Below are 19449 nucleotides of genomic sequence, written 5' to 3' on the forward strand. Positions count from 1 at the left end.
CTGAATGAAAGAACTCTGAATGACCTATTAAATAAAAGTGTAATATCTTTGACACCTAGCGATACAAACGATGATTTTACCAGCACAAACCGACAAACGGAGCACTAACCACCCAGTATACTTGATTTTATTTTTGGGGGCAAGTGGGTCACGTTCACAGAGTGGGCTGTTCCGGTATATAATGGTAAACGTGCTCACAGGAACAGATTTATGAAATGAGTAATAGAAATTTTGGAGCATTTGAAATTTAACTTGTATTATTAATACATTTTAAAAGAAATAGGAGTGTTCTTAAGTTTAGACCATCTCTGTGCTACCCCTTTGCATGTGTCTCACTGTAAACGATTAATTTTTTCTGTTTTTCTTTTTCTCTCAGGTTGCTGGTTGTGGAATTTGGAGCTGCGGAGATTTGAGCTGTGCTCCAAAAGTTCATGTTGAAGGTACCTAATGCTTGCATATTATTTACTTTTTCCTTAATACGCAATTTTACATTTTGAATTCTCTTATTTGGTCTTTTAGGTTATCACCACAGTTCCACTGCTGTCCACATTCATGAGCAGTCTTGACCAGTACTCTGACCAGTTGATGAAGATTCTACGAAAAAAAGGAGGGGAAACAGCGCGGCGGATCACAGCAGCATTGTCTACAATTCACAGGTATTCTGTCTTGTTATAATGTTCTGTAACTAATAGATTAGTTGCAGGTTGATCTCAGGTCTGGTTATTAACCTGTATTTTTAACTTTCTTGGGTCATTTTATGCTTGTTCTCTCCTGCATTATACTTCTCATCTCGCTTTTGGCTTATATTCTGGACTTGGTCCTGACACAAAGCAGAACTAAGTAACTCATGCCCCTAGAGGCCATAAGTGCCGCTGCTGGCATTGTAGCTTTTTTCTTTTCTTTTTTTTGTTACTCATTAATTGTCCAAAGGAATAATTAGCTACACTGAGAAAAGACAAAGGCAGACAACATTTCACATTTCGCCACAACTCAGTGACACAATAGATTATTTTTTTTCACTCAAACTTGGTATAAATACTGCAAATGTGGTGGTAGCCCGCATACCTCATATTAACGTGACAGTGTGTAGTTTTTGTCATTAATTTTTGGAAATCTCTATCAAAATGTTTTTGATTCCTTTGAACAGCACTCCTATGCAACAACACTTTTCGGGTGGTACACCACGCTAAAGCTGCATTTTCCGCAACCCAATGTATCGCAATCAGTGTAATTGGACTCATAACTTATAATCTTTATGGGAATGAATTGGTAAGCTTCTCATTCTCTAACACAAAATACTACTTGCTTGCAAAAAGCATGTTTAAAATTACTTAGAAACAATTATGAATTGGTTAAACAACAATAAAAATTGACTTAAGTTTTGTGGGGGTCTCTAAAAACTTCAAAAAAGTAATTGCGCTGCATGTGTTGTTTTGTTTAGAGTTCCCGAATCGAAGTGAAGCGTGAATGCATCCTTAAAGCTGTGATTATATACCTGAATGAGAACCCTGAAAATCTCATCAAAGAGTACATGGTAAGTTTATTTTTAAAGGGATATTCCACCCCTCAGTAAAATTTTGACTGTCATAATTCCCAGAGTTTTGTAAGTTGAAAAATGTATTTTCTAAACAAGCCCAGGCATTCTCCTGTTCTGGCAGCAATCAGTTTTCTTTAAATTAGCTTACAACAATAAAGTGCATGGGAAATACTAGGATTTTGTTTCCATTCACTTACATTGTTTTATGCAAAACTAAAGAAAATGACCCTGGTCAGCAGAATATTGATAATATTATTAATGTATACTCCTTCTGCCCTCTGTCCATGTTTCATGTATCTTCTTCTTGGTCTTTATTGGTGATTGTCTTAAATCCACATTTTTCTTTGGTCTGTTCTCCTCAGTCTCATTCAGGGATATGTGTAATTAGGATAGTGTGGACCATTTGAACTAAAATGCAGTGAATAGATAGATGATGCAATGACCAAAATACAACAGATTTAAAATATTTCTGTCCTTTTCAGGATTTCAACGTGATGGAAGCTGAAGAGCTTGAGAGGATGGATTTGGCGTGTTTATAAAATAATCCATGAAGGAGCACAGCCTGATGACTCCCTTGAAGATGTTGGCATCATTATCGAGAGATGCACCGTCTTGCAGGATCTTCACGATGTGGCGAGCGGGTGTGCACTTTTGTTTGGGCTAATTTACTGCCTCAATCTGAGTTACCCAAAGCCACTTCGCATTTGAGTTCTTCCAGAAGGTGCTCATGGGACTGGAAGACAAAAAACTGTCTAACAAAATACAAGTGCTGAAGAACAAACTCTGCCAAAAGGAGACGCAATGACTCTTCTAGATCGAAATGTCTCCCAAAATAAGTGCTCTGTTTCACTGTTTAAAAGTTCATAAATATATATATGTTGATCTTTGTTTGTAAATATTTTGTCATAGCTTTAATATTTAAGAGATTTACTGAATGCCATTTTTCTTTTGATTGTGGAAAAGAAAACATAATTCAGAAACTTGAGTTTTTGGAACTGGGGACAAAATTACGCAGATGGATATATTTCCTTGTTTCACAACATTTTCTTCAGTTTGAGTTGCTGTGGTAATTCTGCAGACTGTAGCCATTGCAGACCTACAACTGTAGATCCTGAAATCATTCTGTCAGGTTTGACATCCTACTCCTCACTACACTGTCACTTAGTTGAAACTGGAAAGTTGTTTCAGATGTTTACATTTTATTTTACACACTTCATTTAATGTTGCATTATGCAGTGTTGTTTCCCTGTTTAAGCTTTGCCTCGTTGAAGGCTTTTGTTCAAGTTGTTAAAGCAACACAATTTTTTTTTTTGTATTTACACTTCATATTAGTTCTCGTGTACCAGGTTTCCATTGTAGGTCAAGGATCTTGAGTGTTATAAATGTTAAAGTGTATGTGCAAACAAATGTGAAAAGGTTCTAAGGTTGTCACCTGTACTCAAGTTAAGTACTGGATTTTTGGTCTTAGCATTTAATTAAGAATATTTTGAGATTTGCTATATGCATTTTTTTATTGTAAAATTTATTATATAATAGAAAACTTATAATTCTGAATCAGATTTTTGTAACTGGGGACTAAATCGTTTTTACCTTTGTGTCACTTAAGTATTTTCTGTAATTGCATTATACAGTGATTTTTAAGTTGCTGTGGTAAATCTGCAGATCTGACTATAATCACAAGTTGTATTGAATTTGACATCTTACGGCACACTACAATGTCACTTTGTTGAAACTCGAAAGTTGTTTCCAATGTTTAAATTTTGGTCATGCACTTTAAGCATTTAATATTGCCTTACGCGGTGTTGTTCCCTGTCGAAGCTTTGCCTTGTTAAGGCTCACCGTAAATAAAGTTGTTGATGCAGCACCCTTTTTTTGCATTTACACTTTATGTAAGCTTTGGTGTAAGAGTTTTCTATTGAAGTGCAAGGATCTTGAATGTTATAAATGGTAACGTGTGAGCAAGTGTAAAAAGGTTTTTGAGTTGTCACCTGTACTCTGTAGTTAAGTGTTAGACCTTTGCTGAAGACCTCTGAAAGGTCCAAACACCTAATTACAATGTATAGATGACAACTCAGGAACCTTTCTAGACTTGTTTTGTTGATACCTAAACATTTACCATATAGATGAAACTATTAATTAAATCATAATTAAGCAAATTAATTAGGTCCAAAACTCAATCTAAATGGTGCCATTAAATTCAAATTAATATTGTCAATTGAACCTAAAGCGATACAGTTAATAAAATGAACAAAGTATTTAAATTCTATTTAATGGTGTTAAATAGTAACAATGAAAGGAAAGCTGTTGTTTTTATAGAACAATTTCACTTCTGATATACATCACCATTGAAATTGCAGATAATAACCATATTGATTTATGTTTAATTGACCAGGTTTTGTGGAAAAGATTGCCTTAACTTTGTCAATTAAATCCAACGTTTTATTTCTTAGAGTGTAGAAAACATTTGTATATACAGTGTACACAAGAGTTTGTGTGTATAGACTAACCAATACTAAAACTGAAGATATTTCCTCTATTTGTATTGTATTTTAGCTTAGTGATCCAAGCTCACAAAATTGTTTCCAATTAAGTTTGTTTTGTTTTGGGTTTTTCTTGGTCTGGTTTTCATTTAATATTTCTATTTCATATTTATGATAACCTTGGTTTTGAACCTGCTGAAGGGTTTTCAGGAGGTTTTACCTGCAGGTGGTGGGAAGCAACAAAGTAGAAATACTTTGTTAGCTTTTGAATAACTTTTGATTTTTGCCCCAACAGCTGAATATAAACACCTCCTTTCTGGTCATTACATTTTCAGAATAGGCTTGTTCGTTGGGTTTAACACATTTGAGGGTTTTGCTTTTGTTTTGTTTTTTTCCATCTCTGCATGCCTTCAAACATCAGACTTATTTGAGCCAAAATGGAAAAGCACCCTTCAATTATTATCACGGGAAACACAAGGTCCTTGGGCAGTGAGATACAGTGGCTTGCAAAAGGATTCTGCCCCCTTGAACCTTTCCACATTTTGTCTGACTGAGCTGGAGTTGTTTTGCAAAGAAGAATGGGAAAGGATTTCAGTCTCTAGATGTGCAAAGCTGGTAGAAACATACCCTAAAACACTGGCAGCTGTAATTGCAGCAAAAGGTGGTTCTACAAAGTATTGACTCTTAATAATTATGCACACCCCACTTTTCAGTTATTTTTTGTAAAAAAATGTTTGGAATCGTATGATTTTCGTTCCACTTCTCACGTGTACACCACTTTGTATTGGTTTATCACGTGGAATTCCAATAAAATTGATTCATGTTTGTGGCTGTAATGTGACAAAATGTGGAAAAGTTCAAGACGGCCGAAAACTTTTGCAAGCCACTGTACATAAGCTTGTTGCTGCAAGTCTACTGCAGAGCATGAACAGGTAGAAACAAAGGCTGCTACTTTTTGCAGCTCTGTTTGCTGTAATCAGGTTGTACAGTTGTTTTCATAATCTTGTTTAAAGCCTCAGAAAATCTGAAGATGACCATATAATGCAAAAAAAGCAATTTGCATAATGCATCATTTCCAGCTTTAACTTTGGATCTATCCATTATAAATAAGATTAATGCTTATCCAATTCAAAGCAAACTAGAAAAATTTGCATTTCCTGCAAAAATGCAGTGTGGATGCTTTAAAGCTGAAGCTGTATGCAAAAACTAGCTGAAAAAGCTGAAAAGTTGCAGAAATTGTAAAAACTTTGCAGAAGCAAAGGAACTTTGCTAAAATGGAATAACTTAGCAGAACTGCAATATCTTAGAGGAAACATAATACTTGGCAGAAATACAATAGCATAGCAGAACTTAACAGAAATATTGTAACTTACCAGAAACATGATAACTTCTCAAAAATACAAGAATTTAGGAGAAATAGTATAAGATAACAGAAAGAATATATTTAGCCAAAAACACTTAAGCATTACAGAAACACTATGATTTAGAAAAATAGTACAACAGAGCAGAAATACTGTGATTTACCAGAGACACTGTGATGGACTATGAATATTGTAATTTTAAATCAATACTATGTTTTAGCACAAATACTATAATTTGACAGAAATACTATCATTTGGCAGAAATACTATGTTTCAGCACAAATACTCTGGTTTAGCACAAATAGTATAACATAGCAGAAATACAATTATATAGCAGAAATGCTATATTTAGAAAGAAAAATATAATATAGTAGAAATAGTATGATTTAACAGAAATACTACAATATAGCATAATAACAATGATTTAGAACAAATACTATGATTGAGCAGAATAGTAATAACTTAAGTGAAAATACTGGAAAAGTAAGATGACAAGCTGAAAAAAAAACGGAACATGGTTAAGTTCCCTCAAAACTAATTGTTGTTCACCTGTGAAAAAAATTAAAGAAATAAAAATAAATTTAAAAAACAAGAAGGACCAGCCAACAGATACACACGAAATCAAGTATGTATACACAAATGCACAGAGAGAGAGACACACGGAGGGTCTATGCCAGTCAACCAGTCTGAATATATTTTATTTTTTTCCAACAATGAGATGCTGCCCTAAAGAGGGTCTCTCTCTCTCTCTCTCTCTCTCTCTCTCTCATGCACACACACACACACAGGGAGAGAGAAGCATGTTTTCAGTCAAGCAGCCTGGGAGCTGCTGAATTTGAATCCACAGAGGCTGTGTACTTTTTCCCGCCAAAACAGGTGCACATACGCAGCACAGAGACAGGATTTTTGTAGTCTATTTCTCGTAGTGAGGATTCCCCTCAAACAAATGACCATAATTTCCTAACTGTATTGGCCAGAACGGTCATTCTTACACCATTTTGTTCAGAAGAGATGGGGGAATCTTAAAGTGTTGACAATTTATCATTAAAATATTAATTATTAAAGATATTTGACTTCTAATGCACCATAACTGAGTAGAGCAAAGCAAAAACTGCCTTGACTTGCCCTCAAACAACGCTTTCTAACTCTAAATCTACTTGGAGTATCAGTATCATTCTTTCACCATAAGAGACAGCAGGCTTTGGTGAACAATCATGGAAATTTCCAGGTCTCTGTGGAAATCCAACAAAAAGTTATGACGAGAGAAAAAAGTGGTTCATTTCCAGAGTTTGAAATCTGAAGAAATCTGAGCGAAGGACAAATTTCCTACCCTCAAACAAGTCCAACTCATTTCAGAACGGTAATAGGTGAGTAAATAATTCTTGAATTGTGAGCGTCAGGAGTGTCTGAAGATATACTGGGACAAGCCTTATGTCTTAACTTTGCTTCGTTAAGGAGATATGACGATTCGAATATGCCTCTTATTACAGAAATCAAGCGGTGATTTTGAACAAACTCTCCATTGACTTTCTATGGAGAGTTTTGCAACTTTGTGTTGGTCTGAGGAGATTTGCCAGAATTCTATAAATCCCACAACAATGATAGTGACATTTTCAGAAAGCCAGCAAAAATACCTACGTTTTGATGTATAATTTATGGAAGTTGAGTGAAAATTGAGCAAGTAGCAAGAAGTTGTTCGGACATGAAGAGAAGACTGCAAAACCTTCAGTGGCACACTGGAAGCCAAGTGCAAAGCAACCATAACAACACATGTATTTTGTGAAAAATCACAATTTTGCAACTGAAAACTTTAAGAGGCATAAAAGTAAAACGGTAAAAGATTTGAAAAAGCTGATTTATACCTGAATAGCCCAATAATTTGAGAACATTTTAAAGTTTGAATGGTTGTTCTAGGTGAAAATATGAGGAAGTAGTTAAGTTTCAAAAACAAGCAAATTTTAGCAGAATTGCAGAAGTTTCCCATTCATTTCAATGGGACAAATTAAGCTTAATATTTTAAAAAGTATAATAGTGAAAAATACCAAAAGACTAGAGATGGCACGATACCACTTTTTTATGTCCGATACCGATACCGATATCATAAATTTGGATATCTGCCGATACCGATATGAATCCGATATAGTGTTTTTTAATCAACAAAACTGTTTTTTAAATATCTTGCTGCATTTTGTATAAGTTCATACTCAAGTTTAAAACAACAACTACACTAAAGCTATTCTGTTATACCTGTATGCAAAAAAAATATTTCATAGTTCAGCAATACTGATCAATCTAATAAACTTAAACCTACACCATCCTCCCTATTCTGGTATTTTAAAGAGTACTTAGCATAAATATTAAGCAACCTAACTAATAGGGTTCCAACTCCCAGCAACAACAAAAATAAATAAATAAAAAATAGGGAACCACCCCTCACGCTCCACCTCATGATGCTTAATCAACGTAATCAACCTTAATTTGATACAGTGTGAAAAAAAATGCACAGAAATCAATTATTTTTCAAGAAATATTAAATAGATTCAACATCTTTCTTCAACAAAATTGCAGACTGCACAGATGGTACCTTCCCAAAGGAAAAAGTACTATAGCTTACTAGGGTATATATATTAGACTTAATAGTTACTATATACAGTAATTGACTTCTATTCATTTTACATCAAATTGAAACTTTTGGTGTCAGATAATTATTTATTAAAAGCTCGACATTTTAAATGAGAATAAGAAAGAAAAGTATGTCTTTGTGCCCCCTTTTCCCTGTTAATGCCCTATCGGCCCCCCTGGCTAAACTTTGCTAGATCCGCCCCTGCACAGTTACCAGCGTCAGCTACGTAGAAAAAGATCCTGGTGTAGAAAGTAATATTAAATACATTCTAACAACAGCTGATCAAGCTTAAACGTGCTGCTGTTGTTCAGCCCCTGGTTTCCTCTTTCTGGTGCAAAGTGGGCCAAAAGCAAACAAGAGACACGGACTCGCGACAGAAAAGCCGATCAGCTGATCGTTAAGCAGTTTCATGATTGAAGTAGCAGCAGGAGAGGCAGTCGCTTGTTAAGCTTAACGCAGGAATGCTTTACAAACATTCAGAGATGGACTTACACACTTGCTGTACTTCTCTCGGGATAACTTTGTCGGAGATGAAATGCCGGGTTGCTAGCGAAGCTCCAAATGCTATCCAGACCACCGACAGGTCCCGCATGCCACAGCCTCTCTATCACGTGATGCATACTGCTCCGACGTGCTAACGTTCTGAGGTGAGTTACGGCGTGTTGCAAGTTTTGTGAGGTGCTTTCGTGATATTTAATGGATCGGATTACATTTTTTATTTTTCTCCGATATCCGATCCAGTAATTTAGGTCAGTATCGGACCGATACCGATACGTAATATCGGATCGGTCCATCTCTACAAAAGACATAGCACACATTAGCAGAATTAACAGAATAGTTTAAAATTTGAACGGTGAAAATCGGCTGAAAATTGTGGAAGTAGTTAAGTGCCAAAAAGTGTACGGAAGTCCCAAGAGGAACTCAATAGTGTGGATGCTTAAAGCATCCACACAATGATAGAAACCAAAGGAGTGCAGGCATAGTGATCAGATTGATAGCAGCAGCAAAGTGAAAGGTGTATTTTACTATAACTGCTGCCAAAAACAGCCAGGGGGTCGAGAGGTGATGGTTATTCTTTTTAATTGATTATTGCCATTTTAGTCACTACTCAACTGCAGCGCTCGCCTGCCGTCTGCTGGCCAAGGAGCAGTCACAGCAAGCTGGAAATTAGCACTCCCAGCAATATATTACACCCTCCCTTCTTCAAAAGAAACACAGACCAGAGCCCTGATATCCACAAGCAACACAGCAAGTCTTTCAGGTGGCTTCAACGTTCTGCCTTACTTGGTGGTGTATGGCACTGAAACTTGAACATTTTCGAAACAGACCTGTTACTTTAGGTTTAATAACTCAGTAAATATCAGGGAACATACAAACTGTTTGTGTACAGTCTGTTGCACTGTGTGTTGCTAGCTAAAGATTCACCTGCTGTATTTCCCAGGGAGATCCACAAAGACGTAAGCGAGACAGGAGAGGAAAAAGAGATATATTTAAAAGATATATTTAATAGTAAGGACTGCTCAGTGACACTTGATAAACTGTAGATTTAAAGATTACATGTAAAGTCATTATTAAGGGGTGGCTGTAACTCAGGAGGTAGAGCAGGTCATCTGGTTATCTACTCATGTGCATGCCAAATATCCTTGGGCAAGATACTACTCAAGATAGAAAGCTTAGAAAAAGTGCTTGCATCAATGGGTGAACAAGGTAATTTGTATCAAGCACTCTGAGTGCTCAGGTGATGAAGAAGTCTATTTACCATTTTGAATTACATCTGTAAACAGTCTTTAAATGAATTATATATTTTCATATTGTGGCGTTTCCTGCAAAACAAAGTATACTAATTTTGTGTTATTGAAATGTTGCATGAAAATGCTCTGTAGTTTTGTACAGGATAAACGGGTTAGCTGGCAGTACTGTGGTGAAATCACAGTAAGACACTGTGTGGGTGGGACTGGTGCTAATTGGCTGCGGAGAAAGAAGACCCAATTTGAGGTCTAATTGATCTGTGACAAGTAGCAGGGCAGACCTGCAACAGGTCACTAGTCTGTCACTTTAACTCATAAACATCAATAATTAATTACTTAAACTCAAATTGCTATTTTTTCATGAATTTGTTTAAATATTATGTGTGAAACCAGATAAATAGTAAGGTTCATGGACACCACATGCAGTCAGACGAAGAAGTCTATTCTAGTCAAGCAACTTTGACTACAAGCCTCATGCAGCCTTTCACACAGCACTCTTACTCTATGCTTTTAAGCACTTCATTTTACATTAATGCACACGCACTCGCTCTGATGGATGAGTCACGGGCACCTAGGGGTTCAGTGTCTTGCCAAGGATATTTCAACATGCAGACTGGAGGATCCAGGGATCCAACCACCAATTTTGTCATTAGTAGACAACGCGGTCTATCTCCTTAGCTGCTTAGTCTGGCACCCCCTACCTTACAGACCCAATACATGTCCTCAGTGTGTAGGGGTCATGATACATTTAGGTCTGAGAATATGTTAAATGATAATGTAGTAAAATATTTTTATTGACCTTATCCAGCCAACTTACACATACAGTATGTGTTGCCAACTTGTTACATGGTTGGTCTATGAAATTACAGTTGCCAATTCTCATTTTTTGTCACACATCTGTGAGGGTGGATCCTCAACAGGTGACACAATAGTGGTTGCTGTTTAATTTACTGAGCTAACTAATGACATCAGATTTTATTTGAGTGTATTAGGATGGAGTGAAGGTGAAATTTCAGAAAATGTAATGCAACTTTACATAGAAAAAGAAAACAGCTATTTTATTCTTGTGAAAAACAAAGAGGAAGTATTGATTTGCTACCTTTTGAATACATATGCACACTTTCTTACATGTACAAGTGTTATTTCATCTTGTTATTCTGATGCTTTCTTTACTGCCGTCCTGAGCATCCTTTATTAAAACAACAACAAAAACTCTTTCTTCTTTGTTTGCCTCAGTTATGCAGCACACAGATCATTGCTGTCATCCATGAAATTAAGCAGGTAAATACAACTGGCTTACTACCTGGGGCCCGTTCTTTGTACCTCGCTAAGTAGGTTAGCCGGATTAGATTGTTGACGATTTCGCGTGATCCTGGATCAGTCGGTTCCCCGAAGCTCATCCGGGACGTGCTGTCATAGCAACAGAGCCGTAAGCGTAAACCTGCTCGGGAGCAGGTTTACTTTATGTAAACAGGATTAGATCGCGGCCACGCAGGTATGTCCGCTTCATTTATACGAAAGCAACAGCGATATTTTTCCACTGTTTCACCATAAATAAATATTATCAATGTAACTAAAGATAATGCAGCACTTGATCCTTTTATTGATGTCACACAGATACATACAGGTCATTTCCTAAAAAGGGAAATGTACTATTAACATTCTATTACATGTATGTGATTATTACAGATGTAATTCATATTTCAGAGTAGTAATTGTAAATTACTTCGTGTAATCAAGATGAGAGACCACGGCTATAAAAGCGAAGGTGGATTTGGGAAGCCTGTCGCAGCCATGTCCTGTCCGTATACGCGACCAACCCATTGCGGAAGGTGCAAGATTGATAAGGAGAGTCCTCAGAATTCAGCGTATATTGCAGGACAGACAGGATCCTTTAGCTCAGCGCGACAGTGTGCTCATAGAGAGATATCGATATTCCCGTGAGGGTATTATTTACTTAACCAACTTGTTGACGAGGGGGTGCAGGACCACCACCTGTCTTTTTTTCCTCTGCCCTTTTCTTGGTTGCTGTTATGAACAAACTAACAGAGTATTACAGGCCAGTATTACCTTGCCAAGAGACGCAAAGCAATCTAAGAGATAAATATTACCATTCTGTAGAATACTCCTGTATTCCACTTTTACTTGTTCCCATGTTCTTGTGGGTCCTGTTGTGGCTCTAATGTGAAAGGGGATATAATATAACATATTATAATATAATATAATGCCATATGATATTGGACAATATAGTGTCATATGATAGATCTACCCTACCGCCTACTGGTGTTGGCCAGAGGGGCCGATGGCGCGATATGGCAGCCTGGCTACAACCGTAGCTGCCTCCACCAGTGTGTGAATGTGGGAGTGAATGAATAGTGGTATCGTAAAGCGCTTTGGGTGCCTTGGAAAGCGCTATATAAACCCAATCCATTATTATTATTATTATTAAATTACCTACGAGTTTGATTTGTCAGCAACTTTCTGCCAGCCCTCTCTCCTTGCTTTTGCAGCCTTTGCAGTGTTCTCTTGCGTTTTAATTAAACTCTGAAACTCCTGAAATCCCTCACTCATGAGTTCTTGCTCTGCTGCCGGAAAATACCGAGCACGCCCCTTGGACATTTTCGCCGACCAATCAGCGGGTTGCCGATCAATGTTTCTACTATCGATGCGTAGCCCCTTTTACGACACCCAGTGATGTCACATTCCTGCGTCCAGCTGTAGTAATCGTCAACAGCAGGTGTGTTCGGGGAACCGGATTAGCGAGCTCACGGTTAGCGCGATGATTTGATCTTGGATGTGTCATTTGATCTTGGATGTAGTAAGCGACGTACGAAGAACGGGCCCCTGGAGTGCACCTACATACATGATGTGTAACGCAAGCTCACATGCAGGCAAAGCATTGCAGAAGTAGGGCACATGCTTCTTGTGCACTAATAGAATTGTATTACATGAATATAGCTCAAGGTTAAGTTAGCATTACACAAAAACACCTTATAGAAACATTGCCAGGAGTTACTTTTTTACTGTTTTTGAGTGGCTAGACTGATGAATGCGTACACAGTTCCCCTGTAAGCCAAATACTTACTTAATGGCAAATACATTTTACGATGATGGCAATTTAGGGTTGTTCTTATTTTAAACCAGTGGAGGTGGTGCAATCCTAATTTATCTTATTTTATCCATCCATCTTCTTCCATTTATCCGGGGCCAGGTCACGAGCCAGCCAGGCACTTAACTTATTTTAACAAAAATAAATACATTTATTGTAAGCTTAGTCTTTTTATCCTTCCAGGGAAATAAAACCCCTAATACAATGCTCTAAAGGTAAAATCAGATTTACAACACTAAAACATTTTTTGACAAGAAACCACATTATTTCATTTATGTACACATTTCTAAAATAACTGGTCATATTTTATGTATTGTCACTTAGTGTGGTAGCTAGAACATATAAATAAGATGGTTTTGCAACATTTGGAAGGCATAGCCTTCTAGTTCAACTCTTTGAACCTGTTTTTCAGTGAAGTGGTAAGAAATCAAACAAGTCCCAAAACGTTGATTCTGCTCGTCGCTCATCCAAGTGATGAGTGACTGCAGGTTTCCCCAACCACTTAAAGAGTACATTTGCACAATGACTAAAACTAGCACCACTGGCGAACAATAGGAGGTTGGTTTCTTGCATATTGTCGTGACCATTGATCAACAACCACTAATCAAAGACCACTGATCAATGGCCATGAGTACCATGAGTTGAGGAATGGCTGCAATCACAGCATTGTAAGATGGTGAAAGATGTACCCTTAGCCCCCCTCCTCGATTCAGAGAAAGTTTTTCCCTTTTCACGTAAATAGCCTCCTTCACTCCCCGCTCAAACCAGTGTTCCTCCCTGTCCAGGATGTGTACATCCTTATCACTGAAAGAATGTCCACTGGCCTGTAGGTGTAAATAGACTGCAGAGTACAGAAAATTATCGTTCTGATCTGATATCTTATCAGAGGCAGCAGATGAACCATCCAAGCTAAAGAAGAAACAGTAACGGATGGTTTAAAATTCAATGTTCTTTATACAGGCACATGTTGTACATAGTATGTGCTTTATATTTTACTGTGATTTACTGTGATATTTGTTACCTGATGTTCTGAGCAGGAATGGAGAAACGGAATAAAGGGAGATGTGTTTACTGTCGTCTCATGAAGTGTGTAAGTCTTTATTAATATTTACTTGCTTGGTTATTTTAGGAGTATTTTTTTCTAAACATGGAAAAAAAAAGGGAAGAAACTGATTTAAATTTCACATTTCCTGCTACAGATGATCACTGTGACCTCAGAGGCCAACTGGTCTGCAAAGCTGGAACTGGAGCAGGGGCGGAGCGTGGGGGTGGCTTACGGGGCTTAAGCCCGGGTTGTTTTGTCAGAAGCCCGGGGTATTTTGGAGTGTAATTTTTTCATAGTTAGATGCCTGGCTGACAACTGTATAAAACAAAAAGTACACACAATATTCGAAGCACATAGTGCACACTGTGGGAATTTACGACTGTGCGTGAATCCCCCCCTGATATTGGTATGATCCAAGCTCAGGCACTAAGCGACTGAGCGAGGGGGCGGGGCAGCTGCTGCCCGTGAGTGCGCTGTTGGAGAGACGGAGCCAGCCATACCAAGGAGAGCTTAAGTTTGACCAGGTACCAAAGCAAATCATTCGTACCGTACAAATAATGTAAATATGACGGTGCATCACGAAAGATTGATATCAAACTGATCACTTGACCAATATTACGTTACTTGCTCTTCAAGTGAATCAACAAATGGCGAAATGAAAAGCCGAACAAATGCTATTTTTTTTTTAGAGTCTTAGCTTACCTGTGTTTATTTCATATTCTCAGTTCTTACCCTCCCGACTAAATCGGTTTCAGTTATGTACTGAAATATAAGAATGGACATTAGAGGGTTCTTTCAAAGAAAAAACTCAGGTAAATGTTATTTTATATATTATGCTTTGTATGTTGTTCAGTATATTTCTATGCAAAACAAGAGGGGTTTCAGTACACAGCAGGATATTCACATTTGTAACCAGATATTTACACTTTAGGGAGAAAACATAAAACATTTTTACTGTACAACATCAATTTAGAGTAAACTTTTGTTTTAGATAAATATTGAAATATATTTTGAATTAGTTAAATTTCAGAATAAAGAGAGACAGAGCTATTTTTATCACTTTCATCAAATTTAGGAGTACATGTACACTAAATTTATTGTTAATTAATAAGAAACTCCAGACGATTCCATTCTGAGCTGAAGAAGCTTCTGATAGGTTAGTAGAGTCCATGTGAGTAAATTGGTGGCACAGCTGTGGATGCATATAAGGCAAAACACAGAGGCTGTTTCTGTGACATGGGAAAATCAAGAGATGTCAACCAAATCACCAGGAAAAGAACTGTGGAGCTCCATAAATGTGGCTCAAGTTTGAATACAATTTGGTGCCATTTGCAATTAAGAAATACAGATAGTTTCTCTCTTTACTCTTAAAGTTAACAAATATGTTTTTATATTTATCAATCTAAAAAAATAAACATTTAGTCTGATTTGATGTTACAATTAAAAAAGTGTTTTTATCTGAAGAGTAAATATCTGGTTTCAACTGTATATTTGATGATTGTCAGCACAAAGAGGGAGAGAGAGGAGCAGAGAGGGAGATGGAGGAGAATGAGGACAGAACAGAGGTGGAACAAGAGCAGGTGAGACACACATGTTAGTCAAATGGTTGTTTACCAAAAGTATCATCGTATCATAGGTCCTCATGTATCTCGTACCTAGTGTTTCTTTTTAGGTTTGTTATTTTTCAAATTCTATATTTATTAAGTTATGCAGCTTGTTTGCACAACAAGGCTAAATAATTATATAAACTTTTCTCAATCTAAATAGTGGACTTTGGTAGAATTAAAAAATAAGTGTAGTGCAGGTCTATGATGATTTTTAGTGCTGCTATCATCTAGTTCTGATTCTGGTTCTGTCTTGGTTAAGTCCTCAGTAGTCCTGATTTTGAACTGTTGTAGTCCTGTTTTAATTCTGGATCAGTTCTGGGTCTGGTTGAATTGGGGTTTAGTCCTCGTGTCTTGATGCAGCCCTGACCTTGTTCTGCCTTGCTGCTTAATTAAAAAACTAGTTTAAGGTGTCCTGCACATGTGATATATATTTTTCCCTATATGAAGTCATTCTTTTTTGAACAGAGCCTATTAATCTTTTAGTCATTTCTACCCCCCCCCCAAAAAAAAAAAAAAAAAAAATCCCACATGAATACTACTCTTTGGGCTAAGCCCCGGGTGTTTCAAATGTCTGGCTCCGCCTCTGAACTGGAGTCAGGGAGAGAGGAGTCATCATCCAGCTGCAAAGAAAACATCCAGGTAAAGTGATTTGGATCAGTGGATGAACCCGTCTCCACTTTCAGAGGAGATACTCTAAGAATGAGACTGTCTGAGCCATTTTAGCCTTAAATTATAGTACAGGAACATTTTTAAAGGACAAAATTAACATCCAACTTTGACAATAATAATAATAATAATAATTAAGCCCTGAAGACTGTTGATGGGCTGCTTCTGTTCGTAACCACTGCCTGTTTTTGACTAAAGGTTTGGATTTTTGACTTTGAATCTGTCGGGGCGTGTGGGAGAAAAGGGCCCAGGCGCAGAATGCAGACAGTGCGGTTTATTTACATTGCTCACAAATGACAGTTCCAATATGAAAAAACAGTAGTGCACAAAGTCCCCGTTAGCGTTCTCCTCCTTACTCCCGGTGACCGTGCAGTTCGGTTTCCAAAGTGATTATCCAAACTGAGCTTCTCTTCTCCCGACCATCCACTCCGTCCTCCAGCTCCTAGGAAAAGCGAGCGACAAACACAGGTGAGAAAGCTCCCTAGTCAGCTAAATGCCCTTAACACAGAGCATCCAGTACTACCAGGCTTAGAGTACAATCCAGCGTCGACTGCCGTCTGGACACACCCTTAAATACCTCGGCTTCAACTGTAGGATAATTAGCGTCAACTGGACGGACGATTAGGCACAGGTGTGTCGGCTGCCGAGCGGAGGTGCTTCCGGGTCAGAGGCCATTACGCGCTCAGTCTCCCGGAAGTGTGGACTTTCAAAATATAGCCGCCAGCGGAGGACGAAGAGAAAGCGGAGAGAAAAAAACCCCACACAAACCACACAAAAAGCAGGTCGTCCAGGGAGGACCGTCCGACCGTGACAGCATCTGCGTGTCCTCCGTTTGTGTCCTCGTCCTCACATGTGACAGATTCATTTTAATAACACAGCTTTCCCACAGTGAGTTGCAACAGTATTTATTCACAGCATATTTGAGAAAGATTCAGATTAAAACAGTGATATTAAAGTCAGAATTATACTGAAAGTGTGCCACTGTGAATGATTATCTTTCATGAGGTAAATTTTAAAGTTCAATGTTTCAAAGCAGGAGCTATTAGGACTGCAACAATATGAAATTTTCACTTATTTACAAAGTCTAATTTTTCAAATTATGTGAGAAAATTGGAAGAAAAACATGCAGTTAATAATTCTGTTAGTCAAATTCTGGTATAACTTTTAGTGCTTTTTGGATATTAATTATACCCAAATAGACATGGTGACCTTAGCATACTGAGCAACTGACAATCTCCTCAATCACGATGTCATAAGTCACTGGACACTGTGAACATCCACGGTCACCACTTCGTGCATAATAGACCTTCCATGTGTATGGACATGTACAGGTATATATGTATGTATATGTATACATATGTATATTTAGTGTGTACGTGTGTGTGTACATGTCTATAAATAGGAATAGTAGTGGTACAATAGCTATATCAAGCTATATAGTTTATGTCTTCCATATTTCCAACCATATCCATAATCACATACTGTGTATGCTACCACTGTATATAGTGTATTATCTTACCTTTTTTCATTGATTGTACTTTATTTGTATTTTTGTATTTCCTTCTGATATCTGTGAGCTGAGGTGACACAAAAATTTCCCCATTGTGGGATCAATAAAGTCTTATCTCATCTCATCTCACCTTATCTAACATACATTATTGGCCCAAGCTGTGAGCCTGATCCTTTGCTGTGAGAGAACGACAAGTTGTTTCTTTGTTTTTCTTTTGGAATGGGGGGGGTTGTCAGTTTATAAGAAATGACCTCACAATGTTATTTTTTTCTATTTTGCTTTTTGCCTGTTTCCTTTTCTTTTATAATTGAAACTGTGATCCGAGCTACAGGGCTCTGTCCTGGGATCCTTGAATAAAAGGTAGTGTACACTGTGGGCAGGTATCCAGTCTGTCAGAGTCGTATTCAATATTTGGTTCAGAAATATGAATGAAAACAAAAATCCAACTAGGATTCTAGCAAATTGAAACTCTGTCTTTGACTGTATTGTCCAACTGATCAATCAAACCTTCAGCAGGTAAACCTTATTCATGACATAACAAGGTAAAAAAAAATTAAACAGTAACAGTCTACCGGTAAATGAATTATATGAATGTGCAAAGAGTCATTCAGGATTGTAAAACGTAAACTACAGACCCCCAGAGTCTTCATCATTAAACCTCTGGTTGCTTCATTTTTCTATTTTATATCAGACACTTCAAAGGTAAAGTTGCATCCTGTCATGGTTAGGCAAAGTGCTTTGTGTGTGTGTGTGTGTGTCATAAACAGCTATGAAAGGCCTTTTCTTAAAGACCAAAGTGGAGTCTGAATTCGAGTTACAGCAGACTGTCGCCACTTTGAAACAGGAATCGAACGCACCGTCCACCCTAGTCCACAGCAACCACCAAAGCAACCACCTGGCATGACCTATAAACATATGCTTTTTTCATAACTATCAAAATATGAAATGATTTGCAAACAGTGAAAGTGTTACAGCTGCAGAGAGCTATGGCAGTATCTTCAATCATGTTATGTAGCGGTGCATGTTTACTACAGTGAATGAGGTGATTGCGTGCACAGCGTCCACACACTGCACAGGGTAAAGACATTGCTTGAATATTGTACATACATACATACATACATAGCTAGTGGATCTAAGGGCTAGTGGATCTGAGGCATATATATACATACATACGTATACGTACGTACGTATACATACGTACGTACTGTACGTATATATACGTACGTACGTATGTATACATACATACATACGTACATATGTATACATACATACATACGTACATATGTATGTACGTATGTATATATACATACATATATATGTATGTATATATACACATATGTACGTACGTACGTACGTATACATACGTACAGTACGTATGTATACGTACGTACATACACACAATAATTCAAAGCAATGTCTCAGCGTAGTCCGTTATAACTGTTAATACAAGCTCAGTATAGTCAACCCAATGTCAGGGAACTCCAGTGTGAGAACTAGTGCCTTTTATGTTTTTATGTTTGTAGTCATTTAACTTCTATCCATCCATTCATGACTTGGTTCACTTTGTGGCTGGGCTTTATGTGGGGTTATATCATGTTTTGGGGCTGGAGTACCTGTCCCCTGATAGGTTTAGCAAGTTTCTCCAAGAGTTTCTCCATGAGTAGCACTTCTAGCTCTTCTAGCTTCTAGCACATCTGTGGCTGTGCAAGCTGCCAGTTTTTTGGTTGCTCATTTTACTCCACTGGCCATGAGTGTGTAAATAC

The 19449-nt window shown here is 37.6% G+C and overlaps 1 long non-coding RNA gene across 1 annotated transcript; it reads right to left on the reverse strand.

Moving 5' to 3' along the window:
- Positions 1–16435: 16435 nt before the first annotated feature.
- LOC146692768 (uncharacterized) lies at positions 16436–17095 on the reverse strand. Its single transcript, XR_014915031.1, has 2 exons — positions 16700–17095; positions 16436–16618 (listed from the first exon to the last, which is right to left on the reverse strand). It is a non-coding gene; the product is annotated as an uncharacterized LOC146692768 (long non-coding RNA).
- Positions 17096–19449: the final 2354 nt, after the last annotated feature.

The sequence above is a fragment of the Copadichromis virginalis genome, linkage group LG15, assembly GCF_057382275.1.
Source record: "Copadichromis virginalis isolate Kocher_CV1m ecotype Utaka linkage group LG15, C_Virginalis_male_GT1.1, whole genome shotgun sequence".
In the NCBI taxonomy this organism is placed as follows: domain Eukaryota; kingdom Metazoa; phylum Chordata; class Actinopteri; order Cichliformes; family Cichlidae; genus Copadichromis; species Copadichromis virginalis.